General features: G+C 38.9%; 1 protein-coding gene across 2 annotated transcripts in view; it reads left to right on the forward strand.

Moving 5' to 3' along the window:
- Nucleotides 1-13502, forward strand: part of NAALADL2 (N-acetylated alpha-linked acidic dipeptidase like 2) — an 880849-nt gene that overhangs the window by 526840 nt on the left and 340507 nt on the right. The gene's annotated exons all lie outside the window — the stretch shown is intronic.

Raw genomic sequence — 13502 nt, forward strand, 5'->3', positions numbered from 1 at the left:
GATAAAATGAAAAGCACCATTTAACATTGCTAACAGCAAAACAGCTCCACCACGATTTATACAGAAAATATAGAATGTAAGAAAATAATTAACATAATAATGGGAAATGCTAAGACTAAAACAAACGGAAGACTAAAGGACACCCTCACAAAGCAGTAACTCATATAATGATATCCAGCCTTGAAAAGCTTTATAAAACTAGCAAAATAGTGCAACATAATACAAAACTAAAGGAAAAAACCCTCAACACCAAATTCTGGTAAAGTTGTTTTAAGATGTGTACACTAAACCAGGGGCTCCTGGGAGGCGCAGTTGGTTAAGCACCCAACTGTTGTCATGATCTCAGGGTCTTGGGATGAAGTCCCACTTCAGGCTTCCTGCTCAGCTCACAGTCTCCAAGGCCTTAGAGTCTCTCTCCCTCTGCGCCTCTCACTCATGCACGTGCACTGCGAGTGTGCGCTCTCTCCCTCTCTCTAAAAAAATAAATCTAAAATAATAATAATAATAATAATAATAAAATAGTAAAAAATAAAAAATAAAGTAATAAATTTTAAAATGAATAAGATGTGGACCCTACATCAATGTTATGCTCATTATATATAAAGGCAACCCTTCTAGAATACTAAAGATAAAGCAATGCATTGCAAGAAACATAAAGATGTTTATACCCTTAGGAAAATAATTCTGCATAGAAATATATTTCAAATAAACACATCAGTAAATACAGAGATATCGTACAAAAATATTTTTTCCAATGATTTTCTAAAATGGCATGTAAACTGGAACAGAATTTTAGTGCTTGAGCAATGGAGTAATATGTGCAATAGAATATTGTGGTAAAAAATAGAAAATGGGGATCCCTGGGTGGCGCAGCGGTTTGGCGCCTGCCTTTGGCCCGGGGCGCGATCCTGGAGACCCAGGATCGAATCCCACATCGGGCTCCTGGTGCATGGAGCCTGCTTCTCCCCCTATGTCTCTGCCTCTGTCTCTTTCTCTCTCTGTGACTATCATAAATAAATAAAAATTTAAAAAAAGAAAAAAAATAGAAAATGGTGCAGATGCAGGTTTTTTTAAAAGTATATATGTGTGAGCTTTTTCCCTAAGCACCAGTTCTCACAATTAGGTATAGAAAAATTAATTTTGAAACATGATTTGCACCTGAAGCCTGCATTTGGTTGTCATCGAACCAGCGGTTGGTTCCTGGAGACACCTTTGTGTAAAGTAGCATCGGACTGTATCCTAACAATTAACAATAAACGTGTCATAATATTGGAGGTATTGTGCTAGTTTCAAGACTGTTGATTGCTTAGGGGAAGGAAGGCCTCATTTCCTTTTGTAAAAACTTAGATGTGACAAAATGCTAGATTTTCTCAGTGATGTTTGGGTTTCATAACTGCATACAGATAGTTATTTATTAAACTCAAGAACAAGGTTATTGCTGGCATGAAAAGTACTCCCAAGTCTCCCTTCTCCGTTCAAGCAGTTCTTATTAGATAATTTTTTTTAAAGAATATCTTCAGGCTTTAGTGATGCAGGAGAGAATGTGTTAAATGAGATGACCGCAGAAATACCATGTGAAAACTCTGCTGTGACTCAGTGATACATCAACGTAAATGGGTGATAATATGTGAAAACAAAGGAGAATGTGTCATGTTAACTTTGAGATATAAAAAGATTTAAAAATGTAAAGTCGAGGGGGAAGTCAGTGTTAGGTGGACTGTACAAGGTACTAAACAAATATTTCAGGATATATTAAGTAACAAAAACCTTCATAAATCCAGTTACAATTGGAACCTCGCTGAATAATGGATGTCAGTTAAGAAGTTTTGCCAGAAAACCAGCAGGCTGAGGCAGACTGTAGAGGAAAACAGAAAAGTAGTCTGTCCAGCCACCAAAACTGTCCAAACTATGATGGTTTCTAAAATGTCCAACAGAGAGTACTAACTCCTTTTTATGAGACAAGGCAATGTAAACTGAGATGCATCCGCTCAAGTAATTACTCAGAAGCAGAAGAGAATAAATAATTATTGAAGTAATTCTGAGAGTGGACATAATTAGCACCATTAATCATTGGCCATAAATTATTTAATTCAATAATCCTGGAAGAAAAATTAGTATCATAGTCACTTTTGCATTTAAAACTCATCATCATAATGCTGTCAGCTAGAATATATGATGCCTCCATTTTTTTTTCCTTTAAAAACTGTTTTGGTTCAATTAATATTGTGAGGATACATTAAGTTCTACTGAGTAGGATAATGAGTTTAAGAAAGCCAATTCGGTAATTATCTCAGTTCTAGAATTTCTATTAGACATAAACCCATTAGCTCTCCACACCCCCACAGAAGCTCAAACTCATTGACACTATCATTTAGAAAATTCTAAATTGAGTATTGAAATAAGGAAGAGGGAACATATGTAGAATGAGATTATAGTATCAGTTCTTTAGAACTTTAGAGCTATCGGACAGGAAAAAAAATTAACTGTATAGTGTGTAATATGTATCTAGCTTTACCTGTTTTCAAAAATCCTGATGTTTACTACTAATAGCCTATCCCCACTGTGATGGGACAAGAACACCTGCGTATCCAAAGCTAGTGTAGAGGGGAATACTTTTAACTTTGATTGTCTACCTCTTAGTTTTGCTTAGGGCCCTGCAAATTAGAATGACACAAAATAGATTAACAGGAGGAAAATATGGTTTGAGGGGATGGATGAAGTAGGTGAAGAAGATTAAGAGCCTGGGTGGTGAAGTCGGCTGAACACCCAACTCTTGGTTTGGGCTCAGGTGTGATCTCCAGTGGTCTAGGATGGAGCCCTGTGTGGGCTCCGAGCTCAGTGTGGACTCTTTTGGGATTCTCTCTCTCTCTCTCTCTCTCTCTCTCTATCTCTCTCTTTAATCCTGAACAAAAATAGTACTTATGATGAGCACTGAGTAATGTATAGGATCGTCGAATTGTTTTGTACACCTGAAGCCAATATAACACTGTGTTAATTATACTTGAATTTAAGAAGTAAATTAAAAAGGGGGAAAAACAGAAGTTTATTACCACATGCATCATGCCTACATGTAGGAGTGACAAGTTACTCAAAAGGGTAGTTAGAATTTGGAATTATATAGCATTTTAACAAAAGAACAATAAATTTGTAGACGAGCTGACAAAGGAAAAAGGCCGAGTTTCTAGAGGCGCCACATTGTGGGAGAGTAAACACATGGAGGAACTGGTGAAAGACAAGGGCTAGCTAGCAAAGCTCATTATGTAGATTCTTCTGGTGACTTTTTGGGCTGAGAAAGATCTTGAGTTGCTCCTGGTGATTGACTTTTACCTTTGATAAAGAGGGGAAGAGGACACCTCTACAAATTTATGCCTGGCTTTTAGGCAAATAGGGGGAGGGCAGAGAACTTTTCTTGTATCTGCTGCTCAATTGCATTCAACTCAAAATAACCTTTATGCCAAAGTAGCATAATTTGGAAGGGCATGTTCTGCTACCCTTCTCCAGCTATGGAAAAAAGTTTCTTGCCTTATGGTCTCCTGAGCCTCTTAATGCAGATCCACCTAATGGATGAACCAGAATATTTGGACAGCCTCAGACCCGTGGTTGATCTGTATCAGGAATGGTGGGGATTTATGGTGAAGGGAACTAAACTAGATGGGAGGGGTGAGAGGGGAGACGAGAAAGGGTGTTGGAGGTCTGTACTGGTTGGGTTTAGGAAGACTTGGGGAAATCGGGGGAGGTGGAGAGCTGAAGTGTATGAGACAAGAAAAGGGAAATAAATAAAGAACATATCCAAATGCATTTTGGAGATTATGAATAAAATTTGCCTTTCAGATTTTGGGAAGGTTTTAGTAAATATTGAATTTATTTATTTATTTTGTCTGTTGAACACCAGACTTTAAGTAGGTGGGCCTCAAGGCAGGAGCAAGAACCCTTTACTGGATAATAAGTACACATTTCCAATGTGAAGCATCTGTTGAATTACTTAGCCAAATTAAGAAAAAAAAAAAAAGTTTCTCTTTTGTCAGGTTGTTGTCCAATGCATGGCTTTGGATTCAATATAAGTTCTCGTACAGGTAATACATGGCTGGATTATATTTCTAAAGTGTGTTGAATGTTGACGCTCTTCATAATGCTCCTATAAGCGGGAACTTTATGAGATTGAGTGGTAAGTTGCATTTTTCTTCCTCTGAGCAATGCAGAGCCTAAAAAGAAGTATAAAGTCTATAATGTTGCGTATAATCTTCCCCTGGAAGATGGCGTGCCAGCATTTATTGTGAATTTAGAAGTGATTGATACAGAATAGCCTAATTGGTGCTGGTTGATGAGAAGCAGTTGGGGTCAATGACAGTGATGTTCAAAGTCGAGAGGGCAGGGAATGGAAGGAAGAGGAATGCAGATCTGAATAGTTTATTTTTCCCACTTGGTTTAGTATTGCTTTGAAAAAGAGATTTTAGGGGATCCCTGGGTGGTGCAGCGGTTTAGTGCCTGCCTTTGGCCCAGGGCGCAATCCTGGAGACCCGGGATCGAATCCCATGTCGGGCTCCCGGTGCATGGAGCCTGCTTCTCCCTCTGCCTGTGTCTCTGCCTCTCTCTCTCTCTCTCTCTCTCTCTCTCTCTCTCTCTCTCTCTCTCTGTGACTATCATAAATTTAACAATGGGCTGAACCTTAACATCTCTAGTGATCACCATTTTTTTTAAATTTTGCTTTAAAAGATTTGAAGTCACAGATGCACAGAGAGATTAAATAATTTATTCTAGTTCACACAGCTGCTCAGTGTCAGAGCTGTGTTTCAGACCCAAACATTCTAGTTTCACGGTGAATTCTCATAACCATCATACATATTGCTCCGGGGACCAAAGAACTCACTGGGGGAGAGGCCAGCTCTGCTCACGCAGTCTTCTCCTCAGTTCCATGTGAAGAGGGTTCTTGAAATTCTTGTCTTGAAGGGGGCACGTGAATTGAGTTAGACGCATCCTGGAAACAGGTCAGTGTGGCAAGTATTCCAGGAACTCAGTTACATGTTCTCTGTTTCATATTTCTCAATAAAATAAGATAAAATAAAGCAAACAAATCCAGAAAGCCTAAAGGCAGGTAAAATTGTGCAGTGATTCTCTAGGAATCATGCCTTGGAAAGCTCCTGGAGAAAACTATCCAGTCATTGCCTTCTTTCCGTGTATAATGCAGAATCTTAAGTAAATGTGCCAGTCTCAGGTGACATTCATTCTTTTTTTTTTTTTTTTTTTTTTTTGGTGACATTCATTCTGATTCAAGTATATTCTTAAATGTACTTGAAGAAGGCTATGAAACAAAATAATGTAAAAATAATGGTCCCATTTTGTCCTTCTGTGCCTTCTCCAGATGTTTTTTGTTTGTTTTTTTTCCGTTTGTTTTATCATTGGTTTATTTTCTTTTCCCATGATGATATGGATTTTTTTGTCCCATTATAATATGTTATTTTTAAGAATTTGCTACCAATTTTATAATATATAGAAATATGAAAAAACATTATGGGGCACAAGAGAAGGAAAACAAAACTCATCTTGGTCGTTAAGAGATAAGGGAGGATTATAAGGTACCTCACAGAGGAGGTAATATTTCCAAATGTCCAATTAAAAAAAAAAAGATGAAGTAACAGAACATGTAGCTATGGTAGCCCTCCCAGACCTAATTGTACACAACCACTTTGAGCCAGGCAAGAGACATTTGAAAACTTAAAAAAAGAAAAATATTTTAAATTTCTCTCATGGGAGTTAAGGGATGGAGTAGACATTCCAGGCCTTGAGTTACTCATGTACAAAATCCAGACATTGGCCTACCCCTGGGAATGCCTTTCAACCAAGGCTCCTCATCAGCACTGCTCATGGAGCCTTATAAAGACCCAAATGCCTGGGACGGCTGGGGGCTCAGTTGGTTAAGCATCCGACTCTTGCTTTCAGCTCAGGCCATGGTCTCAAGGTCATAAGACAGACTCCAGAATGTGTTCAACGCTCAGTGAGGAGTCTGCTTGAGATTCTCTCTCACCCCCTCCCTCTGTTCCTATGTCCCCGCTAATGCACACTTGCTATCTCCCTCTCTCTCTCTCTCTAAAATAAATAAAATATTTTTTAAAAAGATCCAATTGCCAGCATTTAGATTATTCCTGAGCTTTCTTAGAGCTTTACTCTCGTCAAAATAGAAATACCCATCTTCTGAAGTACTTGCCTGTACAGGGGAGGACAACAGAAACAGGACTCTTCTGTTTTAGTTTCAGTGCCCAGAGTCTGTGAATCAAATTGATAAGAGGCAGACTGATGGGAGAAAAGGTGTATTTTGTATGCACATAGGACTCGCACAGAAAAGAAGTAAAAAAAAAAAACCCGAAGGTGAGGTTAAATCTGGAGGCTTCTATATGATTTTAATAGATCAATACGTTATGAAGTAACTAGGCAAAGGTCCAGATATGTGGATTTCTTGGGATGGTAAATAGGGGATACCCATGCAAGAGAAGGGCTATTAAATGAGATTTATTACGCAGATCCAAGTTGGTTATTAGGAATCAGCTTCCTCTTCCTGGTATAGGAAAGGGGGACACCTTTGCAAGTGAAAATTGTATTTTATCTTTACAAAAGAAAATGTATACCTTGCTTTTAGAAAGGAGCAGGGCAGAGAGTTAATTGCCTTTGGCTCAAAACAATACTTATGTCAAAATAGCCTATTTTGGTGTGACGTATTCTGATCCCCTTCACCTGATTCTTAGCTCTTCTGTTTGTTTTAGCCTTATCACAGCTCCGGGGAGGGGACTGCTTTTCATGTTATAGCTTTGCCGGGAGAACTTGTTGGATATACCCTTTGGGGACTTGAACTTAAATTTCTGTCTATGTAAACTGTTACAGAGTAGAGTACAGTGTTGTGGACGATTACAACCTCGCTTTAAGATTGTTGAGTGTTTCAGAGTTGAGATATTCCTTAAAGCAAGGTAAGGTAATAGATGTACAGTATTGGTCAACATGTGTTTTAATTTGGATATCCTTTTGGAATATATAGTCAATGAATTCCAAATGTCAACACTTCTGTGAATAGCCGCAGTAATACTTACAAGACTTTTTTTTTTAAGACTTTTGAAAGCATTTTTGAAAGCATAATTATTTCAGAAGTTAGCGTACGCTCAAGTTCTAATGCCCATATTGGAAAAGCGTTGTAAAGTTAAACAGCTCCTCTTTCTCAATTTGAACATTACGTGCTTGGACAACATGATTTCTTAAAATTCCTTTAGGTTTTAATAGTCCAGTTTGTCTCTTTAAGGAAGGAATTACAAAGCAAGGGTGAATCGGTGAAAGATCTGGAAGACAGACCTGGTGAATACATTCAGCACCTTGATTGTGATGATAGTATCACAGGCTGATGCTTATGCCCAAACTTACTGAGTTGTATGTGTTCAATGTGTGCATTTTTTTTGTGTGTCAGTTATGCCTCAATATAGCTTTAAAAAATCAGTGAAAGACCTTTGATAAGATGCCAAATATTACCACTCATTTCTAATGTATTTGCTTGCCTGTCCACATCCCACATATAAAGGTGACTAATTTTTTTTTTTATTATTTATTTCTGATAGTCACACACACACAGAGAGAGAGAGAGGCAGAGACACAGGCAGAGGGAGAAGCAGGCTCCATGCACCGGGAGCCCGACGTGGGACTCGATCCCGGGTCTCCAGGATCGCGCCCTGGGCCAAAGGCAGGCGCCAAACCTCTGCGCCACCCAGGGATCCCTGTTTTTATTCATAACAAATTAAGAGTAGAAATTTTCTGATCAGATTTTTAAAATTTTAAAAATATTAATTAAATTCAATTAATTAACATATGATGAATTATTGGTTTCTGAGGTAGAGATTCATCAGTCTTATAGAAAGGTTTTAAATATTTAATAAGAAATTCCAGTATAGTTAGGGAAAAATATGGGATAGATTATGCTTCGTTTCACCTCAGCATCTGTTAGCCTTCCTTGCAGAGTAAAATAAATTATATTTTCAAAATATCAAGAATATTTTTTAAAAGCATATTTTCTTATATAATTCTGTATCTATTGTTATTGCTTGAGTGCATATACAGTTCAGATAGAGGCAACACTTCCATGTAAAACCCATTTCCTGGGGTGGATAAAGTGGTTATGAATACTAAATACCAAGTGATAGGGGGTTTACCTTTACAGTAGGTCTCAAGGTGTAGTTCGTAAAGCAATAGCATAATTACTTGGGAACTTATTCAATGAATAGATTCTCAGGCCCCACCCCAGAACTACTGAATCAGAGCTCTGGATGTGGGGGCTGGAAATCTATATTTTAATATACCTTCCAGGTAATTATGATGCACACTAACGTTAAAGATGAATGAGGAACAGGGAATGGGCCAAGTCCATTTCCTGGTATTTGTTACCCACTAGAATGTATTTGAAGCCTAGGAGATCTGAATGGGTATAGCAGAAACATTTTCGTTTTGTTTTGTTTTGTTTTTTTCCCTTCAAATCATCCTTTTATATCCATAGTTAGAATGTGAGGATATAACTTCCGTTTTCTCCTCTATTAACTCTAGGGCTCTTGTTTGATTTTTTGTCTTTCCCTCTTGCTTGATTTTATTTGAAAGAATTTTATATATTGGGAAGGAATACACAGAAGTTCAAACAAATGAAAATACAGAATTTAAGCAAACATTTGAAGTAACCCTGGGATAGGCACACCCTAAAGTCACAGTATCACTCACTCATTCATTTGCATCTAAATGCGAGTTAGGATCATGATAGATATTATGACAAAAAGCGGAGCAAGAGGGTAGAGAGGGGAGTGTGTGTGTCTGTGTGTGTATGGAAGGTGGATATGTGTTGCTATTGAATTATTGAGGATGACTTTGATAGAGAAGGAAACGTGTGGGGAAAAAACTGAGGGGGATGAGTGAGTGACCCACTGATAGTTGAAAGTAAGCATTGCTGGGCCTGGGGTAGCAAATTCAAACAGTGTGGGGCAGGAGCTTGTCTGCTGTGGTAGAGGAATAACAAAAGGTCAAGGGAGGCTGGAGGAAGGTGAACAAGTGATAGGGAATAAGGTCAGAGTGGGAAGGATGCCCCTCATCACGGGCCATGGTGAGGACTAGAGATTTGTACTGCATGTCATTTAACCTCTGTAACTCTGTAAAATGAAGGGTTCATGTAGATGATTTTTAAGATTCCTTCTAACACTAAACCATTTAAAGATTTGAATCTGAACTGAGTAGGGCAGCAAGCTAGGAATAAATAAAAAGGCAGCAAATCATGTCTTTGACCGTATGGAGTTATGAGTACCGAAGAAAAAATCCAAAATATTTTGTGATTATGTCTTTACAGAAGGAGAGATGGAGAAGGTTATTAGTTGAGGATTATGCCTTAAAACTTGTTTTGTGTAAGATGCGCGGAATGAGTAATTTTGAAAGAGTTCCAATATACCTGCATTAAACTACAGTGGTTCTTTCCTCCTCCAATCTATATATACCACTGCCCTTCGGTTAATCTACCTTTTTAAAGTAGCAGAATAACCTTACACAGACTGTTTCTTATTGAGGAAATATAATTAAAAACAAAATCCGCTGCCAACCTAGAAATCCTCTCTACAAAGACAGAAAGAAAACTATTTTATTATTAAATAAGCGTTAAACCAAAATGTGATGTGCATCACAGGCAATCTGCTAAAGAGATTGCAAAGACAGAAATGAATTTTATCCTTTTATGTAGCTGAGCAGATACCGCACATCGCAGACATTGGCTCGGGGTGAACAACCTTTAGTGCTCAGGAAGAGGACTTGATTGTCACACGTAGCTCATCCTAAAGTCACCTGCTATTTGGGGTGGCCACCTGTGTTTGCTGATCACTTGTATCCAAAGGGAAAAATATATTTCCCATATCTTTATGACAAGAGATAGATTTGCGGCATGAACCAGACACCAGCTGAGGTTAGCCTGCTTTCCTCTCATGGAAATTGGGTGATGGGGATGTTTCCTTCCCTGATGATCGCATTTCAAAGACAGTTCCAGGTCCTTGAGCAAAATATCCCGGGATCATAAAACTCGCTAATTTGGCTTTTTAAAAGATTCACATACATTTCAAAGGGACGGGAAAATAATTCACAATTATAAATTTTATAAAGGTGAGCATTATTTTTTTTAAAGATTTTATTCATTTGAGAGAGTGAGACAGAGTGAGAGAGAGTGAGAAAAAGCACAAATGGTGGGAAGGGGTGGAGGGAGAGGGAGAAACAGACTCCCCACTCAGTGGGAGCCTGGCGAGGGGCTGGATCCCAGGACCCTGAGGTCATGACCTGAGCTGAAGGCAGAGGCTTAACTGACTGAGCCACCCAGGTGCCCCTAAAGGTAATATTCTTAGAAAAGGGAGAGGGAAGTCTCCTTCCATTTTTATACCCGGAGAATTTTTTTCTTCTTTTTAATTTGTGTTGGCCTTTATACTTTTAATGGCAAAATAGTATGGAAAGGCCAAGCACGGCCACTTAAACGGCTGAGTGCCTACTAACTAACCCCATCTTTCTTATGAGTTTAGGAGCACGCTTGTAATTTTAGACAGACACCGAGGTGATTCTTTTGCAACCTCAAGTTTGGGGGTAATTATCCAGCATCCAGCTAACACGCAGAGGTAGACTAACTACTGTAAGGGTGCAGAGAAGTCAATGGATTCACTAGATGTTTAGAAAGTGAAATCTACTCGACTTGGAGATTGATTAGATGTAAAGGGTGAGGAAAAGTCATAGATCAAATGATGATGCCATTTCTGATTTGGTTGCTAAGAGCACAGCAGAGCCACTTCGTCATATGGAAACAGTAGAAGAGGGACAGGTTCAGTAAGGGGAGGAGTAAAGTAGAAAAATAAGATGAGCTTCAAATAGTTGGTGTGAAAGTTCTGCAGGACAGACAAATAAGTGTACAGATGTGAGGATGGTCCCTGTGACTCCTTTCTACCCAACGGGGTCTATAGTTTAAATAGACTATTGTGTTAACTTTACCCCCATCACTTCCCTAGTCCCTCGGTCTCTCTGCTCCCAACAAGTAGCCCTGCTTCCTGAAGTTGCCTGTATTATTGAATACGATCGTAGCAATGCAATATATTTTCCTATTAAACAAAAGGATAAGTCCTCCTAGAACAAATATCTGCCATGAAGTTTGTTTGTTTCTTCGCTTGCCTTCATACAATACAGCTGAGATACATGTGAAGATGAATCCCATTGGTACTTAGGTGTTGATCAAGAAGAGGCAGTAAAACTAATCTGGGGTATAAGGGGCTGGCGTTCAAGAGACAGAGTCCGCAGAAGCCCAGAGTGTGCTGGAATTGCAGGTGGGGAGTGCAGGCTTACACAGGCAAACACCACGAGGTCACGCAACCCGTTCCGAAAGACTTATGATTGGTGCTGACTCCAAGCTGTATTTAGAGTTTAAGCTGACGATGATTAGCTATTTATTTATTTATTTATTTATTTATTTATTTATTTATTTGCTATTTAGCTAACCGGTGTTACATTATCTCAATTTCGGTGCAAAGTAGAAGGATGTGTTCCCGGCCTTGGTCAAATTGCAAGGAACAAAAGGCAGGTTTGAGGTCTTCCAAGAATTGAAACAGGAGAGGGGCTTAGGCCCTCCTTCCTCACTGTCCTTGCAGCTCTGTTTCGAATGACTCTCTTGGCAATGTTTACTTCGTTCTGAATCTTCTTTCACACAGGGATGGTGACCCGCACGGTTGAAAGCGCAGTGAAATTCTGGATAATGAGTGAATTAATAAGTCTTGGTAACACACTCATCCAGCAGTTTGTTTTGTGGCACCTTTGCGGCTTGATCCTTTCCCTGAGAGGGGTGACAATGATCAGAGCAGCTTGGTTAAAATTCTTGTTGGCAAATACCATCCGCTCACGTGAAGAAATTGCAAACCCATTGTCAGAAACGATATCTGACAATTCACATGATAAAATAACTGGCCTTCAGCCTGGACTCTTTCAGAACAGCAAGAATGACTAGTTCCTCAGGACTTCTGGTTTGTTTTCTTTGTTTGTCTTTCTTTCTTTGAGGGTTTAGTTATTATTGGGAAACTGCAAGAAACATAGTCCTTAGAAAAAAATGTTACCTCGTAATATTCAGTTTAAAACCAAATCTAATCCATAGAGGTGCTTTGGTCGACTGTCAGTCTGTTGGTATTGTTTTGTCTTTGTTGTGTTGAAACTGAATTTAAATGCGGTAGGGGGTTGGATTTGAGTTGCCAGGGCCTCGCCATTTCTGTTAGTTCCACAGAGGCCTTGATTCACACGTTTTATTTTCAGTTGGCACCACAAGCCTTTGAGTCTATGATTCCCATTTTTTTTTTTTAATTTATTTATTCATGAGAGACACAGAGAGAGGCAGAGACACACAGGCAGAGGGAGAAGCAGGCTCCATGCAGGGAGCCCGATGCAGTACTCAATCTCAGGACCCCGCCCGGGATCATGCCCTGAGCCGATGCTCAACCGCTAAGCCACCCAGGTGCCCCTATAATTCCCATTTCTAACAATAACAAAACATAAGTCACTGTTGATCCACAGCTACTGTAATTTTTAGGAGGGCGGATCATAAGAGTTCAGAAAAAATCTTATAAAAATCACATCATATAACATAACAGGACTTCTTTTGTTAAGAGTGATATTCTTTTCTGGTATTTTTAGATAATTTTATTCCCATACTAAAAACAAAGCAAAGACCTAGGATCATCCGTCTTGTGGATATATATGTGAAGTCAAAATACTTACTATACTTCTTAGAATTTAAACACATTGAAGTCATCATCCTCTGACCAAACCCCTTGTTTTGCACCCAAGGAAGAGAGATCTCCCGGTGGGGATAAATCCTGAGACAGATACAATCGACTGGAAAGTATTTGGGGGTTGGCAATGTCAGACTTTCATTTTATGGAATATGAAAGAACATGGGGTCTGTCCTAGGGAAGTAAAGCGATACTTCCGATATGCGATGGCCAGCTGCAAGATACTGGGGATCAACAGTCACTTATGTTTTGTTGTTGTTTTGCATCGATAAGGTTAGGCCCACTTAAAGACAGGCCTTTTATGGATTCCTCCTTCTCATGTTCATGCTCTTTACATTGAGGCTCACCCCCTACACACACCTAGACCACAGAGGAGTATGCTTGCATATGTCACACAGATACGTGCACACAGGTAGGTCGTGTTGCAGTAGTCGTGGCGATTGGTGTGAGGGTGATTAATGTTTGAATCTACAGCTGCAAGTACAAAGTGAGCCAACTCTAGCTATGATAGAAGCATATTTCTACCTTGACCCTTCCCACAGACGGAGCTCAATATACAAAATATCTGATATAATAAACATATATTTATAAACATATAAATATATGTTTTGTATTTGTATATTATGCTTATATATTTAGATATAAATACGTGTATGTGTTTTATAAACATATAAATGTGTATGAACATATCTTTATACATATCTGCTG

This window comes from Nyctereutes procyonoides, unplaced genomic scaffold (assembly GCF_905146905.1).
Source record: "Nyctereutes procyonoides isolate TBG_1078 unplaced genomic scaffold, NYPRO_anot_genome, whole genome shotgun sequence".
NCBI classification, from domain to species: domain Eukaryota; kingdom Metazoa; phylum Chordata; class Mammalia; order Carnivora; family Canidae; genus Nyctereutes; species Nyctereutes procyonoides.